Source organism: Anneissia japonica, unplaced genomic scaffold (assembly GCF_011630105.1).
Source record: "Anneissia japonica isolate Jap-2015-1 unplaced genomic scaffold, ASM1163010v1 scaffold287729_len363858_cov192, whole genome shotgun sequence".
Lineage (NCBI taxonomy): Eukaryota > Metazoa > Echinodermata > Crinoidea > Comatulida > Comatulidae > Anneissia > Anneissia japonica.
In genome coordinates this window covers 1-16,399 of record NW_022733453.1, presented here as the reverse complement: position 1 = coordinate 16,399, position 16,399 = coordinate 1, and positions in this window count along the sequence as shown.

The following is a 16,399-nucleotide window of genomic DNA, read 5'->3' as shown; positions in this document are numbered from 1 at the left end:
ACATCGACGACCCTTACAGAATATATGCAATGAATTTTCTGGATTCAATTTCCTGATTTGACACTCTGATGTGTTGAGAACTTGAAATTATACCATACAGGAAAAAAATCATTATTAATACATTTTGATGTGTAACCTATTGTATAAAGTGATCTTGATTCTGACCTGTGATAGTATAAATGATGCTACCTCTGAATTCCAAGGTGTTAGCTTTCCAATTAAAGTTTTATTTTCGAATCCTATACTTGCTGGGGGTTTGGGTCTTGTTAACCTTGCTGCTAGCACTAGTGCACAATTAGTTTAAATTGTGTAAAATTACGCTCAAAGAATTGAAATCTTAAGGTCACCCATCATGTCATTTATAGATGTCTTCCTTTTTAGCAGAGGCCTGGGTTAATCGCTTGTTTATGATTGGTCAATTATAAGTGCAAGAAGTGAGATGATTATTGTTTAATGTTAAGGTTTGAGTGAAGTTATTAGTAAAGTTGGAATAGGTTTAGAATAAAGTTTGAGTAAAGGTTAAAATAGGATGCAAAATTAGGTTAGAGTTGAGTAGAAATAGAGTAGAAATTGTGTAGAGCTACAGTAATGTTTGAGTGAGGTTAGAGTAAAATTTTAGTGAGTTTAGAATGGACTTTGAGTTAGGTAATGTGGAGTGGAGTAATGTGGAGAACTGATATTTGAATTTGATACATATTTCTTCATACTCTTCGAATAGTGCAGCATTAATTCAGATCATTAATCATTTGTCCCTTAGTAATTTATTAAACAGATCAATAATACAATATGATTATATAATTCAACATTTATTACTATAAAATAATATTATTAGATGATATTGATAGAACTGTGATAATGTCTGTAGTAAAATAGGGGAAAAAAAATCACTAAAAAATTAATTATACCAACTTCCAATACAGAAAACAATTCAGTTTTCACTAATTTACAGGTAATCTAGAAAATTCAATAAATTTATTACCAGCCAATTTAACAGTCTATGCAAAGAATGAAGCAAGAGAACAAGGCGATTGTTTGTTAATTGGTGAGCAACAAATTTCCTCATCCTAACCAGATGAAAGCTAACATCTAATACTTTTAAAATTTATATAGTAAGCAACTCTAATGTATTAAGTATTTTGTTCAAGTTATTAGTTCAAAACAGGGTATTTTTAATGGAGAATGTTTTCCAATCCCAAAAATAAAAGAAAAAATATTAAATCCAAAATTTTGTTATTCAGGATTTTGCCTGTCTTTTAAAACACCACCCTCTAGCCTAAAACCATCTCGATCTCCTGTAACGATAACACAGAAATTAGGTTATCGCATTACAGAAACACGACTTAATGCCAGAGGCCATGCGAAGAATGATCAAAGCGTTCATGCTTTAGATTACTTATTACCACAGATTACATAGTGAGGCAAATGCTGTTTTTTTCTTTTTTTTTTCGTTTAATTTTTTTTTTCTTATTAAGTGATAGAGTATTGCTGCTCAACCTTCCTTTATTGTTAATTAGTATTGTACTAGTATCTTATTACCAACAGGAGAATTTTACATTAATGTATAATTAGTCGAATGAAAATGTTATCGTTCAATTCAAAAATGTATAATTAGTCGAATGAAAATGTTATCGTTCAATTCAAAATTGAACGCAACAATACGGATTAGAAAACACATTTAAAAACAATATCACAGAATAAAATGCTCACAAAGAGCATTTGGGATAAGCTGATGTGGTGGAATGAATTGAATTTTTTATGGTCCCATTATTAATGAATTTACTGCTAAATATTTGAAAACAATTTTACCAGTATGCACTTAGGAGAAGTACTTTTACTTTATAAAGTAAATCAAGAGCAAGGAAGAACATTAAAATGAATGATCAATAGAGTACAGATGAACTATAAACAAGATTAATTTGAAAACATCACTACAGAATACTACATTCTTTTGTACCGCATCTAATGAGATTTCAAACATAATTATGAATAAATGTAATGAAAAAAAGTTAGATTTTTGCATTAGAAAGTATATTGAACTCAATCACACAAAATATTCAATGTTGATATATGAAGATATTGCCCTAGTTATATGTATAGATGAAAGAACTCCACATTATTACTTTTGTAGTATTTTTGTAGTATTTTTGTACTTTTTATACATAGGCTTAAGCATATTGATCGAATGAATAAACAGAGAAAAATACTACAAAAGTGATATGCGAAGTTCCTTTACGTATAACTACGTCACTTTATAAAGCTTGGCAAATGGTATTGCTTTGGTTTAAAGGAAAGTCCTGACTTCTAGGATTGAACCAATAGCTATGATATTAGAAGGCAGGCACTTTAATCCCTGAATCATTCTATTCCTAAACTACTTTCTTTTTTTAAACCTACTCACAAAAACCAATTCCTATACATATGGCTCCATAGCTCTGTGACTTACAACAAAAATTTGTAAAGAAATTATCTTTCAAACAATCATGCGCATAAACTCACTGCGTTGTACGCTGGTTATATGACCGTCGTACGACAAATCTGACTCGTTCCAGGTGAACAGTAAACGACACAACACCGTCTACTAATTGTGGGTGGCCGTCTGAATGGATCCGTCATTAAAAAATGATCCATTGCGCATGCGTCATGCCGTTGTTTTCTCCATAGAATTGCGTCGGCCGACGACAGTTCGATGCAGAGAGTGCTGGCTTTATACGCATAGTGAAAATAATTTCCATATTGTAATCATAAACAGGAGTTTATGAGATTCACAATTTCCCTATGAAATCTACAACACAATGAATAGAGAGATCTAAAAATATTCAATAATGTGTCTGGGTTAAATGACGAGCAAGCATTCTTTGCTATTTATACACTGAATGGTGTAACTTGTGTAGTTGGATCACCTTCAATTTGTCAAAATATTAAAAGATTAATAAATAACCTATTTGCAATAATAGCTAGGCTAGCCCCGCCTGAAGCTAGGTCATGGCCTAGGCTGGATTCATATCAACCGAGAATCACCTCACCCAGGGGGTGGTCCACTCAAACAGTCCATGTAAAAGGGAGAATCACTTTCGTCACAATTGAAACAGTCTGTTGGAATTGGTTTGAACAGCCGTATTGGCACCATTACTTTCTGCAGTTATTACAGATTGATTTTACGTTGATGGGAAATTATGCATTAATAATCAAAATATCATTCATTTGTGATTTATAGCCAACTTGGGACCAACAAAAATTTGCGGTAATGAGGAGATTCAATATTATCAGATTTGACACCAAAGCTTTATGTAAAATTTTAATACAACATGAATACAATAGTTTTTAATGGAATGTATATATGAATCATAGAATAAGTCTTTGCAATAGTTATGAAATATATTATAATAATTCATATTTATGGGAATGAAAATATTTCTACATAATAAATCTTTATGCTTGATTCAGATTGAAAAGTAGATGGCTCTGGGAAGAGGGCAGCATTTATTTATGTGTCACTAAAATTAATGTTAAGCATTTATATAGCCTTCAGCAATCAAAGAAAGTCAAAGTTCTTGCAATGTCATTATCCCTGATCAATGGATCCATAAATTGGCGAACTAGCACAAAGTGCAACCTTCGCTGCTACCTGAGGAGCATAGTCATGTTGCATTGTGCACATTCAATGCCCAAAACATCCTACCAGGTTCCCATATATATGCCTGGATGAAGACAGACAAGTTTCAGGTGACTATTCTCAGGAACTTACTTCCTTCTGAAGCGTATTCCCAGCACAGTTCAAGTGCGATATTCGTTAGCCTAGTACTTCCTTTCGGGAATTAGACATAAGCTCATTTACTATAATTTCCTGTCTTAAACCCATTCCCAAATTTTTAAGTGACATCTACTACACTATCCCCGATATTGTCTATGTACATTAGTGTACATTGCGCTAATTTTTTGGTTTCAATAAGAAATAGGAACCAATGCAATCTAAGTGGTACATGTATGTGTGTGCGTATGTGCAGATGTAAGTCACACTGACAACATCAAAGTTTGTAAACGGCAAACATGAATTTCCAAACACTGTTATGAATTTTTGCATACCTACAGCACTGGTCATATAGTTGTGCCCTATTACTTGAAAACAATTTTTGATAAACATTATACCAATATATTTTGGCATTATACATCCCACCCCGCCAACCAAGACCCCAAATTCTACTATGGATTAATAGGAAGCCAATGCATAAGCTTTTCAAAACGAACGGATCCACCAGAGCATGATATGATTGTATTGTTCTCGCAAGACACAAGTCGCTCCAAGAAAAGTTAAAAATTTCGGCAAGTATAACTGAAGAAGTTGCCGTTATGAGAAGGGCAAAGTAAATGTGTAAGATTTCCAATGTGATCAAACCGAATTGAAATTTTATATCTATGTAACATTTTAAATAAACTTGCTCCCCACTCGGGACTCTTTCATCAAAGCTATACACAGACACTACCATCATTCTTGCACCACAATGCCAAACATCCACCACTCTGCACCCATTGATAGCAGTACAGCAATTATTTTGACATCAATTCCTAAAGGATACAAAAAAGTGCAATGCACTTCAAGCCTGCCTGTCAGAAGACATGTTAGAACTGATTTCATCCATGAATCAACAACCCAACATCCTCACCAAACATTTCAACTGACAACTTTTAACCTTAATTTTTAAGAAATACTGGTTTGACATGCAATTACTCAAACTGAACACAAAGATTCAATTGTACAATTCTTGTAAGTAGACCATTAAAATCTCCCTGTGAAATATAGAATATGATTGCTAACCACCATTTAAAACATCAACCTCTCTGTTAACCATGTTGGATAAATCATCATGCAAGGTGTAAGTGGATAAACAGGTTTACGTCATATACAAAACATGTTTTTTGGCTTTCTGCTGCATCCTTTTGGGCAGCAAGCATTTTTTTTGGCATCTACAAATCAAAACATAGCGTGCTGTAGTCAAATTAGTCAAGAGAAACAAGGGGATACATCTTCCATACTTCCCTGGATAAGAAACACAAACATTTATATATTATTTAGCTGTGTTATGAACAAGGGTGGCACTCAAACATTTAAATGTTGAACACCTTGGTATTGCATTCTCATAGTTTGTTATTTAATTCAATTTAGAGGATATGCTTTATTTAGAGGGCAAATCTCACAGAACAACAAAATGTAGTTTACATGAAGCATTATATTAATCCAAAATTATTATTGGGATTATAAATATTGAATCCTTTTATTATATTGTTGATAATATTTGACTGTTTTTTAGCCATAGTGCATGACTTATTAAAAGACCTTTGATAACTACATTTACATAGTGAAAATGAGCTGATAAAATTTCAATGTAAAATTAAATATTAGAGTTAATTAACAACTTGAGACTTTGATGCTTCTATCTAATCTTATTCAGACACAAAACAAAAAACAAATACTGCAACTAACCCTGACCGAACCCACCACTATGACACTATAAGTTGTTCACCTTCACCAAAACCTTCAGCCCAATAAATTTTACATCAATACATATTATGCTAACGTCATAGTGAAAGTGCAATAACCCTGCACGGACTGCCCTAATTCTTGTGGGAGGGAAAAAAATCAAACAAATATTTTGAAAAACATTAACCACGGTTTCAAGAGGGCACTTCAACACCATGAGTAGATCAATATTCATGTTGACACAAACACCGATAACAATAGTTATACTTCAATAGTTCGTGTTTGAAAACTTAAAGTCAGACTCTGGAGGAAAAAAATCTTTTGATATGTTGTAGAACTGATTTTTTTAAGACAGAAAAAAGTTGTTTGACAAAAAACTGGGGAACAGTGAATGACATACAGATTTTTTAATATTTAAAAACTGGGGGAAAAAGGGGCGTAACCGCCCATTTTTACACCTTTTTCCCCCAGTTTTTAAATATTCAAAAATCTGTATCTCATTCACCGTTGCTCAGTTTTTGATCAACCTACTTTTTTCTGTCTTAGAAAAATCAGTTCTACAACATATCAAAAAAATGTTTTCCTCTGGAGCCTGACTTTAAAGGTAGCATTCCAACATGTTCACATAAGTAATCCTCATACGAATGGTACTATCCTGAAGCTCAACTCTCAAATAAATCTTGTAAAGATAGTGTATGACCATATTTATTTATTTCAAGATGCATAGTCCTATGTTTTTAATAAATTTACATTTATTTACATACTTCAACAATTGTTTGTGATTGTGATGAAATACTTTAGCCAGTAATACTATAACAAAAATGTGTGAAATAAAAATGATTAATTATCAAAGTTATATTTATGCATTGTAAATGATGCGTATTTAACCAATAAACTTATATAATAATTTAAAAAAACAAACATTTTAACACAGGTGCAATGTAAACAACTTTACAGTGTACTGTCAAAAAAGGTGAGATAACTTTTACCATGTTTTGTTCACATGAAGATTTCCTAATAAGGGGAGACAATTTAAATTGACAATATTAGTACACACACACACACACACTTTGTCACAAAATTCCTTCTCCCACTAAAAACCAAGACTGAGAATCTCAGATTGAAAACAGAAATTTGGAAAGGAATAAAAAGTTTTTTCACCTCTTCTTTGTGAAGAATTATCACTACTGACTACAAGAATGAAAAAGTGTCAGAATTTGAGTTCAAGGTAAACCACAATTAACTCACTGACAGGTTGTAAACCACAGCTTATGAATAATTTCCATTCTGTAAGTCTTGGGTATCCTTTAAACAAATAGACTGAATAATTCATCACTCATTCATTTTTATACAAATGACCTTTGAATATATATTGATTTTATTAATTGCTAAACATTTTTAATGGACTCTCAATTATTTAAATTGATCATGATTTATTTATGTGCCTATTTGTAAGACCACTGATTGCCTTGATAGAATAACACTAAAGACAAAAGGAGTTCAATTTCAAGAGTACAAAATACACTCTTTTCTGTGACCCCCTCAAATAATAAAATAATAATTGTCATCGTGATCAGGAATATGAATAATTTACATTCTGTAAGTATTCTTTTATTTAGAAGAATGCATAAATAAACTGAAAAGTAATTAATTAATGAATTAATATCTATACAAATGACCTTCATACATATTGATTTCATTAATTGTTAAACTGTATAAGTGGACTTATTATTAAATAATTTACCATGACTTATTTTCATTAAATGCTGTGACCAAATATGAAAAAGACAAAATATAGTTACAATAGGGATTATCATTGTTTTCATTATTTTTCAAAAGATGTACAAAGCATACTCTTTTCTGTGACCCCTCCCATAAAAATGGCTGTTGTCAAGAACAAAATAAGAACAAAATGAGGTTGAGGTTTAAATATCAAATGAATGTTTCTATGTACTTTTTCCAAAAAAAAAAAAAAAAAAAAAAAAAAAAAAATCTGATCTGTATCTCATGTACAGTAAGTGTGAGTTACTCTCTATAATACAGTACAATATATACTGTTACATACATTAATTTTCTATTTTTGGAAAGTAAGCAAAATAAGAACAAAATAAGAACATTTTGAGCTTAAAATCAGTGAAATCAACAGAAAATTAAGAACACGAAGCCTGGGCCAAATTTTACTAATTCTTATTTTTTAAAAGTGTATTTTGCCCAAAAAATAAATTCAGTACAATGACCCCCTAACATGAAATGTTAAACTCACAACTACAGGTGAGGAATTCTAAGAACAATGGCTGGAAGATCAAAGAAGCCTATGTTTATACTGCTGACAGAATCCCCCTTATTTGTGTAGTAAATTATGAGCTTTTGTGTGCCAGCCGGCAACATGAAAGACTGTTATTGGTCAGTATCTTGCTAAGCAAATTGACCTTTCAATATTTCAAAATCCCACTGATGAGGAATCAAGGACAACGTACTTGGTCAACTTTTTCAAGTGGCCATTGAATGCTAGTCCAATGTTGATAAACAAATACTTGAATTTTTTGACAATCGGGAGTTAATTTTAGTGATAACAGGAAAATAACCCATGTGGAGTCTGCTATTGTTTATAGCTTCTTGAATGTTTTTCATCGCTTATTTGTCTATTTTTTTTTATGAAGACTGTATCTATTTATTCATATGGTAGGTGAAATAGGGAGGTATTTATGATGCATACCATGTTTAAGTAGGCATGTTTTCCATAACCTATAGAGGCCTACTTTATTTAAGCTTAAGTATTTGTCAACTGGGCCAAAAATGTGTTGCTCAATCTCAGAGCATTTTAAAAATCAGTGTTGTTCAGTTCTTATATTTCTTTTTGATTTCGGGTGAATTAGTCAACACAAGGTGTCTTTTACCTAGCAATTTTATATGCAAAACATATAAAAATATATCTTTGTTGCAAGTTATTAAAAAAGCTATGATATGTACACAGTATTTGTATTCTGTTGATTATTAGATCAGCTTTCATTTAAAAGAGATGTTAAACATCAGTTACAAATAAAATTTGTCTAGTTTTCTTTCGTTTGACTTTATGAGGTAATCAAATACTGTCTTAAAAATTCTAACAATGAACAGTGAATGTGTGATAATGATGGTTGTCTGGGGAAAGGTCCAATTTGTCACATCATCTAATATTGCTGTTCAAATGGGCTACTAGAATAACCAAAGACAGTAGCCAAACAAACTAGTAAAGATTTTTACAATGTAAGCATCATAAACAGAGGCTAGTGGTAAAAGGCAGTAAATTCAAACCTGGCATAATATCCTAACAACGGAATGATCACTATGCCTCCAATCTAGGACACTTAAGAGCATGTTCACACTGGATTTATCTTGATCAAGATGACAGGAACTTTACCCTGGCTACACTGTACCACTGGTAGATTTACTAACTTAAGCCACAATCACACTGGACTTTTTTCAGTAAAACTAACCAAGAACCTGTGTACCATAATTAGTCAAGTGCAAACAGCCCAGGAAACTTATCTCTCTGTTAAAATTACCGAGACGAGCGGTTAGTTTAACAAAGGGGATTGTGCCTAGTAAAACTGACCGAGTGGATTGTGCAGAGTAAAAAGACCAGTACCTTTCAATGTAATGTATTTGTAATAATAGATTTTTTTTCTCACCTTTGAAATGTTTATCTGGTTTGATGTTTTACTTGTAAATATGTGTGTTTATTAAAAACATTGTTTTCAATAAAGAAATCAAAGATTATTGATTTAGTTTTACAAAGTGGAAATGTCCTATGCGAACATGCATCCTAAATCAATCGAGCTTTACTCAATGGATTATGTCACAAATTAGCACCCTCAATATTTGATTTTCATGGATGAGTTAATTTTACCATTTCTCGCAATGAAACTAAATGACTCAGAAAATCCAAGTGTGGACAGAAGTAAGACTTACCCATTGGAATGTTACCCACAGTCTCAGTAAAATTTCCCCTTTTTTTTAAGTACAGTATGATTGCGGCATAAGACATTTTCACCACTCAAACAGCTGTAAGTGAATGACCTTAACTTTTTAATTGGAAAATTTAAATGGAGATGAATCGAAGTTTCAAATTTTTCGTACACAAATCCACAATTAAATTTTAAGTACGGACGATACCGTCGTTTGAGAAAATTTAACTGATTTACAGTGTTTGGAAGAAGAATGTTTTGAAATTTGATCTTCATTTTCATCTCTTATGCAACTTTCTAAATCCCATACTCATTAATTTGTTCCTTTTCTAATAATGTATTTTTAATAGCCTAATGTTACAATAGTAATTTCACTAACCTCTAGAGAAATTATGGGATGATGGTACTCACCCTCAATTCCATGAATTATAATTCAAATCCCTATTAACTCAGGAATTTCACTGATCTGCATGCAAGCTATACTTTATCCTTAATGTAGGCCCCAAATGATACATAATGTACATGAAAGTTTATTTTCCATGCTATAAATGACAGGTTCAAGTGCAGTTAGTATTGTTGCAAACCAAATTATCTTAAAATAGTGCTGTAACGAGTTGATATCAATGACATGACTCGACTTGTTAGCCTACCATATGTTGTCACGTTAGCACCGAACTGTCGTCTCATAAAATACAAAACAGAATGACTACATTCTACCAACGACGTTTTTCATATCTTTTACGTGGAAATAAAGAAAAAGCTCTCCTATGAAATATGGATACATTCCAAACAACTCGACTTTAAAAACATAGCAAGCAACATGATTGCAGTTTAAGGCATCTGTTCCTCGGCTGATTATGTCCGCTAACTGCACCTGGTCCTTTGGGACACGTCCAGATTAAGAATAACTTTGTCCAAATTAAATCAAATCGTAGGGATTTCCTGAGCAATTTTCTAATGGTGGGCTTTTGACATGTATTTGCGAATAGCATTATTAACTGACAATTTGAACTGATCGCACGGTTACTGTATGTATGTCAGATTTCTTACAAATATATAGAAGATATTACTTTTGATCCCAGAATAATGTAAATCAATAATAAAAAAAAAAATTTAATTACATTTTTCTTTTATGCAAGTTTAAAGGTATGTCCACACGATAACATTTTCTTTGACTAAAAATAATCATTGTATGCCCATATATAGTCATGATGTGTCTATAAATGGTCATGATGTGATGTCATCATGACCATATTTAGGCATGTCACATGTTTTTTTTCAAATAAAATTTGATAGTCTGGAAAGGGCTTTATTAGGCCTACAGATTTTAATATTCAATAATTTGATTTCTTCGATTCAAATATTTTGAAATGCAGCAGAATATTTAAGGGTGGGATGGGGATGCACAAGATAGGTATCCCCTTCTTCCACCCTCCCACTGAAAATGTTCAAAGCAAAAAAAGTCTAAAACATAAAACTAATTATTTTGTGGTAGTTCTTAGGCCTAGGGTTAATCGAACAAGGGGTAATTGTATATTCTTGGAGGAATACTGTAATCAGTGGAACAATATTTTATTTTATGTAATTTCATATTTTTTGCCATTGTAATTTTAATTTGTATATTAATTTTGTCTTGCCTTGTTTGGATTCCAAACTTCTACCTGGAATGGAATTAAATTAAATTAAATTTAAATTTAATTTCATTAAATTCAAGTGACTTGAACACTACAATGCACTTTTGCAATAGTTTTGTCATGTTAATAACATCCTGCTTCCATTTATGCATCTCCACATATTGGGATATGAAAATACATATTAGTATACTGCATTATGGCACTAAAGATATAGCAATATGAAAAAAAAAACTTAAACAACAATGACCTTTCCTTTCTATTTATGTCATTCCCTCCTCCTTGGCCTTGTCTTGCTTTAAATGCCATGAAGTCTACCAGAACCAAAATCATGCACCTTTCCTAAATTCTATACAAAAATTTGCCTCCAAAGTTGAAAAATGTCTAGGTTTGATAATTCAAGCGTCCCTCCTGAGACCTGCTGGAGGTCTTGGATTCTGAGGCTGGAGTCAAGTTTGGAGCTGACTGATGGATGGAACCTGTTGCCCTAATCCCCACCAATTATGAATGATTGACGGCAGGACAATAGACTTAATGAAAATAGAACCTAAGAGTATTAAAATCATAAATCTATTCAATCAAGTAAAAAGTTTACATATCATAGCAGCTGGAAAATATGTAAATTAAGGTTAGGCCTATAAAAGGTGATAAGTGTAGAGTGTGTTTTCTTTTACCTTTTCGAATTGTTTCTTCTTTTTTTTTTTTTAAATATACTTTATGGTACATGACGATTATTGGATTACAACAAAACTTGATTACTAAAAGGTTTGTAGATTGGTTTGTAGGAAAGTATAAGATTATGACAATATGCTAAAGACAGTAAAATTACCTACCTTAAACTATAGGAGGGAAAGGGTAGACATTATGCAAACTTATAAAATACTTAACAGGATTGACAATATTAATAGTGATAGTTTATTTAATTTAAATACTCTAAATATATTAAAACAAGAGGCCACCATTGCAAATTATCAAAGTGAACTCTAAGATTAGCAGTTAGGAAACAATCATTTGCCAACAGAGTTAATAATGATTTGAATGGTCTTCCACAGAAAGTTGTTTGTGTTGTGTACAGTAATTAAAGTCTGGACTTGAGAAGAGCTAGTCTGGCCACCATCTTACATTTCACCAATAGTGTAACAGAGGTGATTTCCAAGATGCTGCAAGTAGGACAAATGAGCTGAGTTTCTTTAAAAACTGGGGGAATAAGGTGTAAAAATTGGCAGTTACGCCCCTATTTCCCCCAGTTTTTAAATATTAAAAAATCTGTATCTCATTCACCGTTCCCCAGTTTTTCGTCAAACAACTTTTTTCTGTCTTAGAAAAATCAGTTCTACAACATATCAAAACATTTTTTTCCTCCAGAGCCTGACTTTAAGTCCTGTGGTTCAAGGTAATTCAAGGTAAGATGCTACCAACATTGATCATTAGACAGGTCAACTGACCTTTACATGTTTCCACTGACCATTATAATGTTCCCATTGACCATTAGAATTTAAGGTTAATATGTCTACAGGTATAAGACTGGCACTCTAAAAGTAGAGTTCTTTTACCTCACTTCTCAGTCAGACCAAGGCTGTGGCTGAATGAATAAATGGAATGTCAGTAGCAATTTCACATATGATAGATCACTGCAACTTTATTGTGACCCTGAAAATTATTTTAAGTGATCATAAGGGGGTTGGGCAAAATAAGGGCAACGACCGGTGCTGTTGATACACTGCATATTCTATGTCTACCTACACACAAAAAACAGGAATAATAAAATAACATTCTAGGTCCTGCCATGCATTCCTATATTATCTGCCTGTTGTGGGATTTAAACTAATGGGAAAGAAATATTAACAAAAGAAATACTTGCAACAATGCACCACATATATTATTCTATAATGGGCCCTGTGGAACAGTACCCCCCCCCCCCCGTGTTAAATAGTTTATATAGCCTAGAAAAACATAAAATGAAAAAATATAGGCCTATAGGGCCTTTTACCAAATCTTTTCCCTCTCTATACCACTTAACTCCCTTTAAAGAAAAATTCTACTGTATAGCAACTGTACACTAATAAATAAAGAATTTGTATGAAGTATAATTGGAGCAATTAAGTACATACTTAAAACCGAACTTGCCTACACTAGAGACTAGCTTTTCTATACTATTTATAATGGGCTGTAAAAAATGCCGCAAAAAAGCTTGAATCTGATTTTGAGTAAATTTATATTTGCAATTACTGTATGTTTCTCATAATTTTTCAAGCGAGAACACATTTGTTTGCATTACAATATCCTTCAAAGAGTACACATAGTAATAAACTTATGACAACTGTCATATTTTTCTATTTCCATAATTTAAGGATACACACACTATTAGCATCCTAATTCATTTTAAGAAAAGGAGTGTTTTTTCAGACAATACTTTTACATTTTTGTGGTGGATCGATGATTTCAATCTGACATCATTCTTCTGATCCACTTTTACTTTCATCCTCACTGGAATTGAAACTGTGCCTCACATAACATTCCTGCACATTCGACCACACTGGTAATCCTCGCAGCGTTTAGATAGATATCACCCCCTCCTCATCCACCAGGGGTGGTAGAAGAACGGTTAAAGACTGAATCCCTTTCATCCACCGCTCTATACACAATAATGTTTAGCATGTAAACAGTCACTTTACAACTGGTTCACCTGCACCTTGGATTCTTCGGGCTAATATAGAAGTTGGCATTTCTAATCGATTTGTCGATTTACTAAACACACAAAACCGGTGTGAGAACAGCAGGTAGATTCTGGTACCAGAGCCTCTGATGAGGAACAACTTGTTCTACATGAGGAGGTAAGAGAAACAAGACATGTGGCGTCATTTAACCCCTCTGGGTTATGCAAACCCACGAAGGGTGGGAATAACCATTTACACTATATTCCTGGCAGTTAGTTATTCCTGATGCTTGTCAGAATCTGATGCCCAAATACTTTTGACATTACAAAAAACAATGGAATTTATCCAGGAAGATAAGTTTTCATAGGTGAACAGGTAAAATACCACTCATGTGGGCTTGTCAAATTTACTCTCTGCAGTCGTACAGATCAATCAAACTCAAAACCACCATCAAATTGAAATATAAAAACCAACCAAATTTCAGAACTGTAATGATTTTCATTTTTTAAATGATAGTCTAGTATGATTATTATTGGATCTGAAAACATCACGTTAGATGCAATCTGTTAGCCAAAATGATAATAGCAATCTGGATTATCATTCCCCATTATCTTAAATCATAGATCTATGTGTAAACAATATGATCAAATAAAAAATCAGATTTTTGCCTACTACAGTAATCTGTAGGTAAAAAACATGAGATAAGAGAAGTAGGTAATTTGTCTATAAAACTGAATTTCTAAATCACATAAAATCATACATTATCCTTAGCCAGAATTTTTGAATGAACAACTTCATTTTAATGTTGATACTTGCATTTCTGTGTACCCAGTCTGGATCTCTGCCAAGTTATCAACTTAAAAACAGCAATAACACTTTTGGTAATTATTTTTTGGGGAGGAAATAAGGATGGCACAGAAGACTGAATGATTAATACCTGTACCTGTATTTCATTAAGTATGCAGGTGTATCCAATTCTATTTTGCAACTGGTTTTCCTGATTTAATCAGAAATTGGATCTCCCATGCTTGATTTGTAGAAGAAGTGTCCCTGAAAGGGGTTTGGTCATTATCTAAAGAAACCACTTAGGTTTGGCCTATTAAAAAAAACTGTCCGCTAGACCAGCATTTGTTTATATCCTGTACTGTCAGGACTTGTGATGCCATGTTATTCCCAAACATTCCAAGTCTTTTCCAGGTGATTAAACTAATTGACAATTCATCAAATTGAGTGAAATTTCTATGGAGGGAATACTGGTTTTTGATAGATAAAGGGCTAGGCCCTCAAGGTAGGCTTGGGTAAATGATCCTCACGAACCAAGAGGTGTGTCGAAATGTGACAAGAACCCTGTCAAAATTTCTGACATGTTTCCTCAGGCCTAAAGTTTACATCATGTAAAAAAACATCTACTTTCACTTAATATCCGAATTATTTTAGTAAACATGCTTTTAGCTTCCTATCTGAGAATGGTATCTCCAATCATAACAAACCAAGGGTCAAGTATATACTGTAGTTATTGACCTTAATTAAACTATCTGCAATTCATTTACAAATTGAGCCAATGTTAAATTAATAGCAAAATGTAATCACATGTAATGCAATTAAATAATACTCGAAACTAAATGCATTTTTATAGACCTGCCAAGTGGCTCACATTTAGTGTGAATGTCCCATAAAAAAGTTTTCCGGTGGTCCTGCCCACATTTGTAAAAAGTAGTTAAAAGTCGCCTTTCTGTCTTAAAGGGTCCTACAGAATGCCGTAATATTGGCGGTTTAAATACCACCACGCAATTGTTTTCAACTTAAACCTTATTTGTTTATGCATGATTGACGCAATATCGAGTTCACCATTTCAGACAGAGCAAGCCAGTAACAATATTGCGGCAATATTACTAGGGTGCCAGGTAATCTAAAGTAAGCCGGCATTTTGGCGTATCGACCCTCTCAGACAGAAATCCATTGCTGGCGTGCTTACCACAATATTGCTGTTATTGCAGTTCTGTCTGAAAGGAGCTTTAGAGGTGCCAATTTCTCACCTCAGCCACAACCACGGTGGGGCTGAGGTAGTGTGGACTTCCCCTATAAGTGTCTCACATTCGTTTTTCATAACCTTGGCAGGTCTGTTTTTATCAAATGCAAATTTGCATAGGTTCTTGTTCTGATAGGTAAAGCAGACTTTCTATCATATTTTTGTAGTAAAATTACATGGCAATGCAAGTCTTATATTTTTCATCATCTTCTATAACATTTTTTTACCATTTCAAATGCCAATACCAACATTTGAATTATATGGCCATTTGTAGCTTATTATCTATTAAGTTCTCTTTAAAATATACCATTTCCTATATTTATAGGAAAATATCAATAACTATTAGAAGTAGTACAGGCTGATATACTGAACTACTGTAGTATATTCTAAGAACACAAAACCTCTTAATATAAAACCTCTTAATATAATATTTCCTAAACTTTAATAGCCAACACAAATATTAAAATGATGTGCATTATCATCTACACTGTACCCAAGGCCTATCACATCAGGTGTGCTGGCAATTAGCGCCTTTAAAATCAATTACCAAGATGCACTAGTAATTGAAGCCAATGACAAACCTATCTAATAAGACATAATCTCAAATACCGATCACACAGATTCCGAAACAGCTCACTTTTATATCCGCATCACTACAT